This window comes from Marmota flaviventris, chromosome 14 (genome assembly GCF_047511675.1).
Source record: "Marmota flaviventris isolate mMarFla1 chromosome 14, mMarFla1.hap1, whole genome shotgun sequence".
Lineage (NCBI taxonomy): Eukaryota > Metazoa > Chordata > Mammalia > Rodentia > Sciuridae > Marmota > Marmota flaviventris.
Window position 1 is genome coordinate 67,339,321 of NC_092511.1, and position 17,746 is coordinate 67,357,066.

Below are 17,746 nucleotides of genomic sequence, written 5' to 3' on the forward strand. Positions count from 1 at the left end.
GTAGGTGAGTCTGTCTGTATGGGTATGCATATTATCACTTAGTAATGAACACATCTTTTGCTTTCTGAGAAATGTCTTAGGAATTTTAAAGCCCACATCACTAGTTCCATTATTTTTTGTTTCCTTTTTTAGTTTGAGCTATTGTTTATCCATATTCTTTATAGGCTGAGTGTACCTTGAGGCATTTTTAGGAAAGGAATTGCCATTTTACATGAAACACAATCATATACACAGCTTGTAGCTAAATAGGAGGGAAAACAGATTTTGGGTTATTAGTAAAATGCTCTCATTCTCTCCTTTATATTTTATAAGCTCAACATAATTTCTAAAAGTTTGAAGTTTAAACAAAATAGACATCTAAGATAATTTGGGAGCTGGGGTTGTGGTCAGGGATAGAGTGCTTGCCTACCCAGCACATGTGAGGTACTGGGTTCGATCCTCAGCATCACATAAAAATAAATAAATAAAATAAAGGTATTATGTCCATCTACAACTAAAGAATTTAAAAAGATACTTTTGACTGTGTGTAGCTGTAAAGTGGAGTGATAACTCTAGCTGACTTTTATCTTTGTTTGAAATGAGAAAATCTATGGGAATCTCTAAGCTGATGTTCTTTGATTTATTTCTTATTTCTTTGTCTGGTGGGCAATGAGAATAGACTGGAGACAAAGTGGCTCAAAGACTGCTGTTGACACCATTCACCTGCACAGTGTTGCCTCATCTCTTTTGGCAGTTTCTTTACTTGGATTTCAGATATGATGAAGGAGGAAAGAGTATCAGGATCTTGTGCTATCCTCTGATTAAGAGAGCTCAAACTTCATTGGCCTAATTTCTCTCTCTCTCCCACCCCTGAGGCAGAAGGAAAGAGGAATTGAGATAAAATAGATAAATACAAAAGGCAAAGGTACATAGATCTTCACAATTTTGCCTAATAATAGCAAAATGATTTCTCTTTCCTTTGTCATCTTTTCCCCTTATTTTCTTACAAATAAGAGGTAAAATGTATTATGTGAAATACAGCAGAAATGAGAACAGGTTACCATAGAACTAACTTGATGGGTACGAACAGTGGCTGGAAAACCTTTTCTGTAAAGGGCCAGATCACAAATTGAACCACATAGTTTCTATTGCAACTGCTCGACTCTGCTCTGATGTGGAAATAGCCATAGACAAAACAGGGAAAAAAAAAAAAAAAAGGAATGTGACCGTATTCACACAAGATTAATTTATGGACTTCTGAATTTCAGGTAATTTTTCATGTGTAATGAGTTATTATTGATTTGATTTTTTAACCAAGTATATCAATACATTTCTTAACTCACGTGCCATAAGAGTAAAGGATGAGCTGGATTTGACTCATGAGCTTTGTGACCCGCGGAATAAAAACAAGAACATGATTCTGTTCATGAAGCATTGATAATGACAGTAGCTATTATCATTTACTATACATAAGACACTATGTCAGATGCTTTTATCATCTGATTTAATGTGTATAACAATTCTACATTAGACATTATTAGCTTAATCGTAATAGAACTAACTGAAGCTCTAGGGAGTTAAGGTACTTTTCCAGTATCACACTGTTGGTAAGTCAAAGACTTGGGTTCAGCTGCTATGAGGCACCAAAACCCTAGTAATACCTCATTGCTTCTTTCCATTTCTGTCTGTCATCTGTAAAATGAAAATGCTATTCTTGGTGTCATTGGCATACAGATTCAGTGAGGCCCATGTAATTCTGAAAGTTCTTCAGAGCTATGCAACTTTAGAAGATAGAGTACTATTAAGATGATTGATTTAGTGTATTCATTATGTTAGTTTTCCCTCTAGCTTTAGCATCACAGACCCATTACTATTTTTATCTAATTTGGAGAGGAAAATAATCCTAAAATTCTGTGAGACTAGTTATCAGGTGATAAATCAACATATCATAGAATATAGTTTAAATTGAGTATGTATTGGTAACAGGAGATATAACAAAGGAGAGTATAGACTGGCATGAATCAGGAAAAAGGTTTTGTCAAGAGAGGTACAAGCTAGCTTTTAAAGAATAAGATGGACTGGAGTTGGCTAAGGGCATTAACATGTATGTAAGAATCATAAATTTTTATCAATGAATTTCTACCATCAATACAAATAATTGAATTCATTTTCTTTCTGAAATTTAAAAGAATTTGTATGCATGATCTCAAAGTTAATGTTTAAGACATACTGGATTAATTAAATATAGAACCAGAACTTAAGTTTTACCATATTTTTTACAAGATGAAAATATACTGATTCTACTCAGGTTGATGATTCTATTTGAAATGCCTGGCAGTGTTCATCAACCAATCTGTAAGCAATAAGCATGTGAGTTCTTAGAGAAAAAAATGAAGATAAGCAAAACAAAACAAAAACACTAATATCTAGCCTGCATTAAAAGGTCTCATTAGAAAAAAAAGAAAGAGATCTAAGAAATTAAACACATGAAATCTAAAATTTAAAAGTTAATAAAAGTTCGAAATATAACATCAAGAAAAGCTCTCAAAAAGTAAGAAAAGAGAGAGAAAATAATAGAGAATTCAGGTAATCCGTGTAAGTACTAGAAATGCAAAGGAAGTATAATATTTAGAGAAATAAGGATTTATATCTAAGAATGAGCACAGTACTCTTATCAGATATAATGTGATAAGAAAAAAAGAGAGCATGACATTTTCAAATCTGATGCCACATTTAAAAAAGCAAATAGTTGATAAGATACATTCAGTATATATATATATATATATATATATATATATATAGCAAATTTGGAAACTGGGGAAAAAATTATGAGAATCAAACCAGAAGCTCCAGAATTCCCCTTATAGGAATTCCAAAAATGGAAAAACGTTAGGGAGAAACTGTTCAAAATAGTAGGAAAAGAAGTTGTATAGTAAAGAAGAACATGATTCATCTTGTTGAAATAAGTCACTGAGGAGAGAGAAGATGGTGGAAGCAAGCCATGCAGTGAGTCTGATCTCCTCACAACAAAGAGGAGAAAGTACTGAAAGAGGCAGCAAGAAAAAGCAGAATTGAGAGATGGATAATGAAATAAATGCTCTAGGACTCGATGTTACATAGTCCGAGATCCAGAGGCACTGGAAGATAGTTACTAGAGTAGAAAACAAGCTCATGGTGCCTTCACCTCTGTCTGAACCCAAACCAGTGGACGAGAAGAGAGGAGGGTACCAAAGAAGGAAAAAGGGGGGAGTGGACATTTTCTTAAGTCAACCCACTTAAAAACTCGTGGAACTTACAGACAAAATTTAAAGCAAGAAGGTAAGAGAATGTTCTTTAAAATAGTGCAAATAGCTTAAGATCAAATCAGGAAAAGAAAGCTGAGCTGGAGGTCTAGAGCCAATTTATGGAGCCCTCAGCTGAGCAAATTAGCTTGGCATCTTCCCACACCCAGACAGCAGCAAATTAAAACAGAGGGAAGACCCCTGCAGTAGGACCTTTTTAAGAATTTGGCCAGAAAAAATTTCTGGAAGCACCACATCCAGCTGAAAATCACTGAAACTACCTCCTCCCAACCACCACCACAAACAAGGAGAATGAACACGTTGGAGGGGATGTGTGCCAGAGAACTGCACATCTAGCCCTGCTCAGCCTCTGTGACCCAGGTGTCCACTTGCTTGTTCAACTCAGAAACAACAATGGAGTAGCTTTGGATCCAAAAAAGGAAAAAAAAGCAGATTCACCAGGCCCCAATCACCAATACTGGTGAGAGGCACCATAGGAAGCCTGGGGACAGTCCCCAGAATCAGGATCACTGTACCTGGATCACAGGGCTGTACCAGAGGGAAGTTGCCTCATACTCAGTGCCACAGAGAAAAAGGGGAAATTGCCAGAGGCTACACAGCAGAAATTCTAATACCAGTCTTAATTGGTGTACAGCCTGAACCTTAATCACAACTGACAAGTGACAGGGCATTGTTTGGTTACTGGTGGAACCTTGCATCAGACTTAGTAAGCAGAGGGAATGAATGCTTACCATTAATAACCAGGGGCATTGGAAACTAGAGTCCAGGTGAACCCCTGGAAACCCTTCACTGTAGTACCTTAGAGAGCAGCACCAGCAGGGAGAATACTTCTACACCATAGGACACCCTTGGTAAACCCACACATAAAGTTCCTATGGTCACAGACAGCCACCAGGATCTTCACTACTGTGAAAAGGGGAGCAGGTACATGGTGACCAACAGCAATCACAGGGGCACTTTATAGCCTGCACTTGGTAGAAAAAGCCAACCCACGCACTCCATCCTCTGAGCAGTCAGGTAGGTGCAGGCCCCTGAGCTGACAGAGCAGAAGATGCTGGTAGGAGGCTCATAGCAACTAGGGGAATGTGCTCCTATGCCTCTGCAGCTCTGGAGCGGTCCACAGACAAAGACTGATGGATATTTGCCAAATCTCCAAACCTCAGTGAAATCCAAATCAATATGCAACAAGAATTTTCTTCACCTGGACATGGCATACTATAAACAACTCTGATGACAACTTTGATTGTATAAATAACTTGGACAATAATTGTTAACCCAAAAGCCATTTTAATGTTGTTCATCTGTTGGTTTAAAGCATTAATTGGAATCAATCTGCCTATCTTTGTTTCTCTAGCTTTAGTATATACCTGCTTCTCTTACCTCTGTTTATCCCCTTGCATGATCTGCTACTACCACAAATAAAATCCATTCATCTATTCCTCCTTTCTACGTTGGTATAAATTACCCTTTATAGCAGCACCCCACCTTGTCTTTTCTTTCTCTCTTTTTCCTTCTCCTATTTGCCCAATCTTTCTTCTTCCCTCCCTTTAGCCCAAACATAAGATTTTAATAAGTATACTAAAGGAATTTACTAAAGTTAACAACTACTTTTTTGACCTGTTCTAGAACTTTATTATAGCTTTTTACCTGAATTCGAGGAACTGTACAGAACAAATGCCACAAGTTTTTGTTCTTCTAGGGTTGACTAGAATGAGGTTTGGCCCAGAAGCAATTATGGTGAATAGGGCTTAGTGGCATATCTTAAAGTGGTGTTGATATTGAGATCATCAAAGAACATACACTGAATTAAAATATCATCATCTGGGTATTCACCCAACCCAGGGCTCTTAAGAAACTCACAAGGTAGTCCTTCATTTAAAAGAAGAAGTCAGAACCATACTAAAAAAATGGGTAGACCTGCAAACAATATGAAAAAGCTAGAGAACAAACCACCTTAAACAACCCATAATGCTTCAACAACAGATTTCATTGAAACCAAAGTGGAGGAAATGTCAGAGAAGGAATTTAGAACATTCATAGTTAAACAGTTCTATGAACTAAAAGATGGTAAGAGTGAAATCAGAGAGAAAGTATAGGAAGTGAAAGATCACTTCAATAAAAGGATAGAGATTCTGAAAAATAAATGGAGGGCTGGGGCTGTAGATCAGTGGCAGAACATTTGCCTAGCATGTGTGAGGTACTGGGTTCTATCCTCAGCACCATATGAAAATAAACAAATAAAATAAAAGCATTCTGTCCATCTACAATTACAGAATTTTTTTTTAAAAAAGAATCAATGAAAATACTTGAAATCAACAAATTGAATAAAAAAAATCAAATTAAAAATTCAATGGAAAGCATCACCACTACAGTAGACTTCTTTGAAGATAAATTTTTAGGACTTGCAGACAAAAATATAAATCTTGAACATAAAGTTTACCAGACAAAAGGTATTAAGAGACAATGAACAGAATATTCAGGAAATATGTGATAACATGAAAAGGCTAAATTTAAGATTCATTGATATAGATTAAAGCTCTGAAATATAAACTAAAGGAATGCATAATCTATATGATGAAATATATCAGAAAGTTTTCCAAGCCTCGTTAATGAAATAGAAATTCAAATACAGGAGACATAGAGGTTTCCAAATATAAAAAATCACAACAGATCCAAGATACATTATTATAAAAATGTCTAACACAGAGAATGACATTAGAATTTTAAAATCTACCTGAGAAAAATGACTGGGTCACATTTAGTAGTAAATTAATCTGGATCTCAACTGATTTTTTCAACCCAGATCATAAAAGTGAGGAAGGCTTGGAATAATATATAGCTAGCTATGAAAGAAAGTAGATGCCAACCAAGAATACTATATCCAGAAAAATTAAGCTTCAGATTTGAAGATGAAATAAAAACCTTTCATGATAAACAAAAGCTAAGTGAATTCATAACTAGGAAGAATGCACTACTATACATACTCAATAAAATATTTCATAAAGAGGAATGAAAAAATGAAAATCAGCAGAGGGAGGAGCTACACGAGAAGAATAGTCAATCAAAGGAGAATCAAATTCAATCTAAACACTAGAAATAATCAGAATAGCAGGGAATAAAAGTCATCTCTCAATAACAAAATTGAATGTAAATGGTCTAAACTTTGATCAAAACACATAGGTTGACAGATTGGATTAAAAACAAGACCCAACAATATGTTGTGTCCAAGAGACTTGCTTCATAGGCAGAGACAACCACAGCCTGAAGGTGAGAGGATGGATTTTTGTAAACAAGTAGAAGCTACTTCTCTCATATCAGATAAAGTGTATTTCAAGCCAAAATTAATCAGAAGAGCATTTCATAATATTCATTATGAAAAGAAGGTCATTTCCTAATGTTAAGGAATCATACAACAAGAAATAACAATCACAAATATTTATGCCCCAAACAATGAGGCATCTATGTACATCAAACAAACCCTTGTCGATTTTAAGAATCAAATAGACCACAACATAATAATACTGGATGACTTTAACATGTCTCTCTCCTCACTGGATAGATCGTCCAAACAAAAACTATAAATAATCATTTAGACTTAACAAACATATATAGAATATTTCATCCACTAATGAATGAATACACTTTCTTCTTAATAGCACATGAAACATTTCTTTTAAAATAGATCATATATTAGGCCACAAAGCAGCTTTTAGCAAATACCAAAAATATAGAAATAATACCTTGCATTTTATCAGATCATAATGAAATTAGATATCAACAATAAGATTAAAAAATATAAACCACTCTAACACCTGAAGACTAAGTAATACACTTTTGAATGATGAATAGATAGCAGAGGAAGTCAGGGGAGTAATAAAAAAATTCTTAGATGTAAATGAGAATAATGAAACAACATATAAAATCTTTGAGACATTATGAAAGCAGTTCTAAGAGGAAAGTTTATAGCATTGAGCTTATATGTTAAAAGAATAAAATGATACCGAATAAAAAATCTAGTTTTACATCTCAAGAACCTAGTAAAGAAGAATAAACCAACACCAAAATCAGTAGAAGGTTGGAAATAATTGAGTCAGAGCTCAAATCAATGAAATTGCAATAAAAAAAAATTCAAAAGTTCAACAAAACCGAAAGTTGTTATTTTGAAAGAATAAACAAAACTTATAAACCCCTAACCAAGATAATCCAAAGAAAGAGGGGGAAAAAACTCAAGCTATTTAAATCTGTGATGAAATAGGAATTATCGCCATAGACACTACTGAAATCCAGAAGATTATAAAACTATTTTGAAAATTTATATTTCAATAAGCTAGGAAATCTTGAAGAAATCAGCAACTTATTAGAGACATATTACCTACCCAAATTGAACCAAGAGAATATAGAAACCTTAAACAGATCAGATTCAAGTAATGAAATTAAAGAACCTATCAAAAGCGTAACAACAAGGAAAAGCTGAGGACTGGATGGATTCTCAGCTCAGTTCTACCAGACCTTAAAAGAACTATGGCTGGGGTTGTGACTCAGTAGTAGAGCACTTGCCTAGCGTGTGTGTGGCACTAGGTTTGATCCTCAGAATCACATAAAAATAAATAAAGAAATAAAATAACCATATATAAAAAGAAGAACTAATGCCAATCCTCTTCAAATTATTTCATTAAAGAGAAAAGGAAGGAACTCTTCTATACACCTACTATGCAGCTAGTATTACTCAGATACCAAAACCAGACAAAAATGCATCAAAGAAAGAAAACTTTAGACCAATATCACTGAAGAATAAATATGTAAAAATTCTTAATAAAATGCTGGTACCAAAGCATATATAGAGACCAATGGAATAGAATAGACAACAGAGATAAACCCATCTAAATACAGTTATCTCATACTAGACAAAGGCAACAAAATGTTGGAGAAAAGATAGCCTCTTCAACAAACAGTTCTGGGAAAACTGGAAATCCATATGTACTAGAATGAAATTTAATCCCTATCTCTCACCCTACACAAAACTCAAAGTGGATCAAAGACCTAGGAATTAGACCAGAAACCCTGATACTGCTAAAAGAAAAATGTAGGCCCAACATTCATAGTCTAGCTATTGTGAATTGTGCCTTTCCACAAAAGAATGGACAATGAAATTGTCCTGGATACATGTGTGTATCCCTGATAATAACTTGCTCTCCCAGGACTGAATTGTCAGATATATATAACTATATATAAATGTGTATATATATATCACATTATATATACATGTATATGTATACACAAACACACACAAAGAGGAGTATTAGTTAGCTGTAAAGAATGACTTTATGGCATCTGCTGCAAAATGGATGGAATTGGAGACTATCATGCTAAGTAAAATAAGTCAGTCTCAAAAATCAAAGGTCAAGAGTTTTCTCTGATATGTGGAAGCTAATACAAACCAAGGTGGGATCCATTAAAAAAATAGAAGAAAGACTAGTGGATTAGACAAATGGGGAATGAAGGGAAGGGAGGAGGGATGAGATAGGGAAAGACAGTGGAATGAATCTGACATAACATTTCTATGTACATATATGCATATACCACCATCATGTACATCCATAAGACAGTAATTAAAACAAAATTCTAAGTAAATAGTGGAAAGATCAACAGAGTAGAGGAAAGGAAATAGGGAATGGGAGGAAGGGAGGGGAAGGGAAAGAACTGGGGACTGCATTAGAACAAATTATATTCCATACTTTTATAATTATGTCAAAATGAATTCTATTGTCATGCATAACTAAAAAGAACAAATAAAAATAAATAAATTTTAAAAATTCACCATAAAGTAATAATAAGTGTTTGAGGAGATAGATATGTTTAATGAATTTAAACATTATGTAATGTATTCATTATCAAAACATCACATTATACCATCAGCATATACAATATTTATGTTTTTATACCAGTTAAATATAATTTATTTTAAAAAAGAAAAAAATTAACTTGCTGAATATTCCACTAAATGAACTATCCACATTAATATCTGCTAGCATAGATATGTTTATGTGTGCCATATCAGGAATATATAGAAGACCCTAGAGAGGGACCAGGTTACCTAGAAAGGTTCCAGAGTGAGAATTGCATTTGATGCTTTAATGCCAAAGATCTTGAATAATGATTTCAAAAATAAATTTAGACAGAATTCTATATTGAACCAGCTAACCAACACTGAAGATTAAAAAGAACAAGGACATTTTCAGGCAAATAAGACCCTTTGCCAGGAAGCTACCAGGGGATCAGCTCTAACTGAATGAGGAAGTAAAAAAAAAAAAGAAAGAAAGAAAGAAAAGAAGGAAGGATAACGATTGCACATGGGAAGGGGAGATAGGACAAGAAGGGATTCCAAGGTTTAAGCAAAAGGTATCCTTAGGCTGAAGGCACCTGGCAGCCTTAGAGAGCTGTAGTTCCAGGTGAACCAGAGACCTGGAGCTCCCTGGATCCTGCTGGCACAAAGTATGGACTTGTTTAGATTATTTAACCAGTTGGTATGAAAATTGTGGTTTTTATCTGGGAATTTTACAGAGCTCTTGAAAGGTGTAGGAAGACTTAGCCAACACTTCAAAGAAAAGTAATCCTATTTTAAAACAGCGAAACAAGGAACTTCAGGGGAAAATAGGTGCGCATGAAATATAAAAGCATGCTACTTACATCAGAAAACATTAGGGTGGGGATGCAGCTCAGTAGAAGACTATTTGACTAGCATCAGGAATATCTTGGTCCAATCCTCATTGCTGAAGGAAAAAAAAACATGAAGATAACATTGATGAAGGCATGAGACGCTGAATATGGATGTAGAAATAACTGCTGTAATATTGGAAGGAAGAAGACTGGGAATGAGAAAAGATCTATTATAATAGGAAGTGACATGGAACATCTAGAATTGAATAATTAAGTGACATATATATGCAAATAAATATATATAGTATATATTATATAACATGGCAATGTGGATAGGAGTACCAGAAGAACAATGTTTTAGAAATTAGAGTCATTTCTATTTCTATGTGTATATGAATCCTGCAGAAGGAAAGGGAGAATCATACAAGAGATGAGGATTATTTTTGGTATAAGCTTTTTGGCACTATTTAAATTTTAACTATGCAAGTATTTTGTTTTGATAACAGTATTATTTAATTGGAAGATGAAACCATAGCAGCTGCCTTGGAAATAAGTCAACTTCCTGCTTATAACTCAAGCAGAGAATTTCTCTCAAGTCTTTTCCTGAGTTTTATTAGGTTTCTTTCAACTTTTGTCAGTGTACAGAGACAGTGAAAAGCTTGACACTTTGTTGCTGTCTTCTCCATCCAACTTGTGGCACTGTGACCTCTGCATAGGTTTTCCTAGAGAAGTGTGGTTCAGGCCATGTGGACAGGGTCTGGCTATGCTAAAGGACACTCCTGGAAGGATTCCCAGGTGGCTGCCACTTGACCAGATAATTGAAAGATTGTATTATTCTGGACTATCTAAATAGTGTGGCATCTCTTATTCTATCATGGCTCTGACTCTAGGGGTGAACTAACCACCACGAGTCAGTCACATGGTAGGAGAAAATTAGGAGTGGATGTTATTGAAGTATAACCCAAAAAGACAGCCACAAAGCTAGTTTGAGTGTCCGAATTAGTGGCAAGGTAGGTATATAGGGCTGGCTGGCCAGGAAATAGGGCAACTTCAGAGGCTAGCAGCAGCAAAGCATGGAAAGTGAATATTTCTTCATGGCCTTAAATTAGAACCTGTTTTTCATTCAGAAATAGGTGCACTGTGGACTTCATGGAGAAGACGTCTATTTTCTGACCTGGAATCAAAGTCCTCAAGATCTGAATCATGAAGTTCTGGATACATGTGTGTATCCCTGATAGTAACTTTGTTCTCCCAGAACAGAACTGTCAGGAATCTCATTTAGCTTAGTTTGATGCTTGTGGAGTACTTGTATTCACATGATTATTTTTTTCTTTTTTGTTAAAGAAAAGGCAGCAGATGTGAGATCTGCCTGTAGTAATAGTATCTCTCTTACAGGTAACTGTGTGGTCTGTTTTATTTCCTAACACAATGTGTATTGCTTCTCAGATGAAATTAACAAGCATATTTATCAATGTATTTGACCTAGCTTCACTATGAAATGTTATCTTTTTTCTTGATGATAAAACCCAATAGAGTTTGGAGTGATCTTTTTCAGCATACTGTGTGAGAGACACAACATGCTCATCTTGGAATTTTAAACTATCAATAAATTAAATATTCATGAAATTAGTTCATTAATTATAAAAATATTAAATTTCTCCTGGGTCAGGTAACTGACAAGAATAAAAATATGACCAGTCAACACATTTTTCTATTTAGAATTCTTGTTCTGTTTATTCATTAATGTGATATAGAAAGAGAGCTCATATAATTCAGGCTGTGGCTTAAAGATTAGGCATCCAGCAATGAATAATAATAAATATTAGGCCCCACTACTAGAGAAAACATATCTCTTTCCCTATATAAAGTATTTTTGTTGGCTCTTCTTTGATTTATAAAATATAAAAAAGCAAGGTAATAGATACATATCTAAGAATGACTATCAGTATTTTCAGTGGTTATATCAATGTATAGCAAAGATTTTTGAAATTTTTGATGCATTGAGTATGAAAACTCATAATGAACAGGAAATATTTACAATTTTATCCTTCTTTGTTTTAAACTGTACATGAAATAAACAAGGAAAGGCCAAATAGAATACCTGCATGCATTTTATGAATGGATCATATATCAATTCATATGGGATCCAAGAAGCTAATTTGTAATTTGTAATTTGGCTAATTTGGCTGAGAAAAGTAGGGGACCACTATGTCAGACATTAAGTTCAATATATGAAGTTTTCTGTCTGGTATTTTCTCTGGTTTTTCACTGAACATTTCTGCTCCACATGTCATGCCTGCTTTGCCTTACTTAATACATTACTTGCAAATAGAAATGATATAAGCTATATTGAAATGCACATACTTATTTACTCCATATATTTTCTAGTAATATTACATTAAAATAGGAACTAAATAATTTTGAGTGCTGCCATAAAATATCAAAACCTTATAAAATAGTAGATCTTCTATTCAATATGTTCAAATTTGGTGTTTAAATCATAAAAGCCCTTATTATTATATGCTTTTATTGTTGTACTTTCTAGTTATGAAATTAATATCTTTGAACAAGGATAGAAAGCAGTACCAGATTTGTTTTGGAGGTATTATGTAATGTAATGGGAGAATATTTTCTGTTTTTACTATAACACTATCAATACAGAGAAGATGAGCCCAATTTTAACTAAATCAGACCAAAAAATCATAAATGAATGGAAAAGTGCTTATAATATTTTTTATTATTTCTTTACTTTTCAAATGAATTTGCTGCAGCAGGTTTTTACATTTGATTTACATTCATCTTTCTACAAAGTAAATTGCATATATATTTAGTAAGAGCACGTATTGCCATTTATTCATTCATTCAACTCATATTTTTAGAATATGCACTGTGGACCAATCTCTGAAAGGCATTTGGGCCTGTTATAATGAGCAAGGTAATCACAGGCACATCACCAATAAGAAGGCAGAATGTATTTAATGAGCTTATTAATACTGAAATGGTCAGCCAGAAGTGAAGGGGTGGGACAGGCTGAATTCTATTGCCTGATGTGGAAGCCTTCATGGGAATTGTTTTGTTGAAGGGTGGGAGTGTGAAACAGGGATGATCAGACTCTCAAAATCGTGCATGGGCCAGTTGTGGTGGTATACACCTGTAATCGAAGTGGCTCAGGAGTCTGAGGCAGAAGGATCACAAGTTCAAAGCCAGTCTCATCAATGGAGAGCCACTAAGCAACTCCTGAGACCCTGCCTGTAAATAAAATACAAAATAGGGGTGGGGATGTGGCTGAGTGGTGCGGTGCCCCTGAGTTCAATCCCCGGTACTCCCCCTGCAAATGAATGAATGAATGAATGAATGAATGAATGAATAAATAAATAAATAAATATAAAATTGTGCATGGAGTTAACATGAACAAGTGATTGGCTCAAGTGTTGACCCGGGGTCTAAAGTATTTAGTATTACATAAGAGTAAGGAAGCTTCTTCCCCCAATTATCTCAACCAGCTATATCAGCCTCCAGTAAAACTCATTGATCTCACAGGACCTCCAGTCAAGTTTTGCTGACCTCCCATCTAAAGAGCCCTCTTTTCTTTCATTCTGTCTCAGAGCACACTGTCCATTTCCTTCATCATGCTGATTAAGATTGGTATTACAAGTTTATTATGTTTTTTTTTGATACCTGTCTCCACCACTAATAAACTCTTAATGTCATGAATAAGAGACAATGTCTGCTGTGTTTACCTGATATATTCACTGTCCTGCATACTGATTGTTCATAGACATGGCAGTTTTCAGTGAACTCTTGTTACATTTTTTGTTTGTTTTGAGGTCTCACACGTGCTAGGCAAGTCCTCTACAACTAAGATAAGCCCTCAACCTCTATTAAATAGTTGGTGATGACTGAAAAGTTAGTTGCTAAATATAACTAGACATCTTGTGACAGATAGTGATTATGTAGAGAGTTATGTTATTTTTGAATTATTATGTAATATTCCCCTTCAGGAACTTTAACATTTCTACAAAAGGAGAGTTGCCTTTTATTTTTATTTTGAGAAAGGAAATGATATATTACTATAGCTGACCTTCAGGTTCCCAGGAGAATTGGCTCCAGGACCAATTGGTTCCAGTGGATGTGCAAATCCCTTCTATCAAATGTCATAGTATTTGTTCATAACATATGTATTTTCTCCCAGGATACTTTGGATCATTTCTATATTGCTTAAAACACCAAATACAATGTAAATGTTATGTAAATAGTTGTTATATTGTATTGTTTAGGGAATAGTGAGAAGAAAAATTAGTCTATACATTTTCCCCTAAGATGTAGTTTTCAAAGTATTATCAATCCTAGTTGGTGGAATTTGTATGTGTAGTACTTGTGGATACTGAGGATTGATTGTATAAGGGAGGTGAAGGTAATTTGATATGACAGAATGAGACAGCCAAAAGTCAAAATAGATAAATAGGATATTGTTATATTTATAAAGGACCTTTCTTATTTTTTTTTTAATTTTGTTTTTCTATTTCCACCAGAAAACTTTTTTTTGCCAAAGAAACAAGCAGTTATATAAGTGTCCTTCCTGCTCCCTGTAGACCTGCACAGGTTTCACTTTCTCTTTCACAAGTCCTATTGGTCTTAGAAAGATTAGATCGCTTTAAAAATGAAAATAAAAAAGATTCAGAGTAGGGGTCTCTTGAAACACTTTCTTCCTTCTTGTGGAGTTTTTCAGTTGCATATGTTTATCAAAAGCATTTGTAAACATAGACGACTTTCTTCCCACTGGCACCAATGTAGTTGCAGAGATTTAAGGCATGGATTGATAGCATGTTACTATTTTATTATTGGTTTGAATGACAGGTATATGTGAATGCTCTCTGTTAAAGTTAGTTTCCAGCATCAGCTTAAGTAGATATTGTGCATGACTGCCACAACACTGAGGTGTCATTCAGTAAGGGCTAATTCTTCATGAGCTATCCCTGGTGTAACTCTGGTTTTATGCAGAAGTAGAGCCTGTTTATAACAGGTGATACTTGCACTGCTTATAAGGGAAATCAGTGCAGTTTCCAAGTCAATCGTAATGGCAGCAACAAGTGTTCATGAAGCATTTTCCCTTTTATGGGTTGTGAAACTGAGTCATGTTGCTCATAGAGCACTTTGTGTGCAGGAGGTGAATACATATGAAGTCTAGCACTTCTAAGTGTCACACATCCAAGAGTCACTGTCACAGGCTTGATATTTAGGACTAATCTTTTGATTCAGTTCTCCTGCTGCTTTTCTCCTGGTGCCCTCCTTTGTTCTACAGCTGAGTTGCAGGGCCATGAATGCTTGTTGAGGTCCTACACAGTGTATCTTTTGCTGGCTGACTTTAGGAGGCCTGAATCCTATCTCCAGATCCCTCAGCTACTGCCTAGGTCTTGCTTCTAATGGAAGGCTTGCTCTCATACATTATGTCATCAGCACACCTCCTAACCTGGAGCACCATTGGCAGCCTGGAATTCCTAAACCACCATTCCTAGCCTAGATTGCCCCACCGAAGATTACTGATGTTTAAACCTGTGAAGTTCCAGCATGGAGCAGCATGGTCATTCATGGTCTGTGGCCGTGCCAACCTCATTCTCCATATGGCTTCTCAAGCCTCTTGTCTATTCTTTTATCAGTTAGTGCAAGGCTTTGTCTAGTGTGCCTGTTTATATTGTGACAAGCATACCTATTAGGGGAATGCTTGTCACAGGAAAGGGAGCCTGGGGATCTAAAGTTTGTGTCATGGTTTGGTGCTCCAAACCATGTGTCCTTTGCTTCTTTGTATCAGTTGGCTAAAAAATCCTCATGAAGATATAGGGACCATCTGCTTTTTTCTAGCTTTAAGGGGATGAAGTAGACTTACCCACAGTTACTGAGCATGTCTGGGTTCAATGCTATCACTACTTTAAAGAGTGAGCCATGAGCAATTGGCTTAACTGTACACTACACCCTCTCAGCAGCACCCACTCTTTGGCCATTGTGTGACCCCTGGCTTTCTTCTGCTACATGACACACCATTATAGCACATCAGAGCTGGAGAGAGCTATGGAAAACCTTAGTCCAATGCTCTCATTGCATACCTTTTATAGAATGTAGGCTCAGAGAATAAGCTATATAATTTTGCATTGTAGCTGGAATTTGTGATTCCAGTTCCATGACGTTATATGTCATTGGAATTTAGCATGCTATAATGAATGCTCACGTTACATTACTTTTTTTTTATAAGTTTATATCATGAAACAAAGCATTTCTAAATTGTCAATCTATCTTGCTGTTCAGACATAAAGAATGACCATGCTAGGATAATGAAGCAGAAAGAATCAGATCTGGCTACCAGCCCTGGCTAATACTACTAACTTCTCTGTGACTTTAAATAAAAATCTATCTGGGGTTACTTCCCTTTGGCATAGGGTTTATTTCATTATTTAGGGTAGCTGTGTGGATTAATTGAGAGAAAACATAGTAAGTAACTGGAAAAAGAGCTGATAGAAAGCAGGTGTTCCAAGAATGTACTTTCCAAGGGACAAGTGGTGAATATTCATTAACATTTTTCTAATATTCTAAATTAATAGTAAACATGTAAGAGTTGGCACTGGGTAGGGTCTGAGACAGCTTTTCTTTGGATCTAATAACTATACTTATTCATGAAACTAAAAAGATCTAATCATTTACTTTCTGGGAAAGACTGTGTATTGTCATCTCTTGTGCTTCCCCCCTACCCTAATATATCTTCACTGTTTTGTTCTTTTTTTAAATTGTCAGTGCACTATTCTGAAATGCTTCCTCCTACCCACCTTAATGTCTTGAAGATGCTCTCCAGTTCTTTTCTACAAAATCTCTGTTGACCACAGATTTACTGTAGATCCTTTATTCACTTTTTTTCTTGTGCTACCTGGGAGATAGTCTATCACTCCAGGAGGAAGTAGTTAAACCACAGTTAGTGAATGAGGGGAGGTCATTGGTGTTGCTAGGGAAGTGTATGTGAATCCTGCTCTCTAGGCACCTGTCCATGATTCAGGGCACCTTGGACTCTGTGGCTCTCTAAGTACAGGAGTGTAAATCGTGCTAATTTGGACTTAGGTACAGAGACCATATAAAATTTAGCCATCAGTTTGCATTTTCCCAGGTAGAGACCTTTTCTAAAGCTGTATACATTCACAGAAGACAAACTTTTATTTTTTGGCTCTAGATTGTTTATTGGAAAATGTTTAGGTAAACTTTTGTTGAATTTCATGTTTAAGTCTACACTACATTTTCTGTCTCTATGTATATACACATAGAGAATTTTAATGAATATATAGAGATAGATAATTTTAGATATGCATTTATATATTATATGTAAATGAAATGTACCAAATTATACAATGCCTACCTTACTTAGGTATACCTTAATGAATCATATATGTGTGTATATATATATATATATATATATATATATATATATATATATATAATTGTAATACACTAAAATAGAAATACTAATTTTAGAAGGGGGGTCAGTAGAGCAAGTGAATGCTGAGGAGGAGGAGGGGAGGGAAAGGAAAGGTACTAAGGAATGAGATTGATCAAATCATGCTATATGAATGTATGAATATAGGATAATGAATCCCACTGTTATGTATAATTATAATATATCAAGGGAAAAAATAAGAAAAGGTAAACAATGTTTATCTCTTTAAAGAGAGACTGATAAATAGAATGGTGGTTAGAACAAGAACAAAAATGTAAGACTCCATGCCACATGTTATACTTTGAGTTTATAATTGTGGGTTAAAAAAAATTCTTTG

The 17,746-nt window shown here is 35.1% G+C and overlaps 1 protein-coding gene across 4 annotated transcripts in view; it reads left to right on the top strand.

The window, feature by feature from the left end:
- Window positions 1-17,746, top strand: part of Ctnna2 (catenin alpha 2) — a 983,267-nt gene that overhangs the window by 77,314 nt on the left and 888,207 nt on the right. The gene's annotated exons all lie outside the window — the stretch shown is intronic.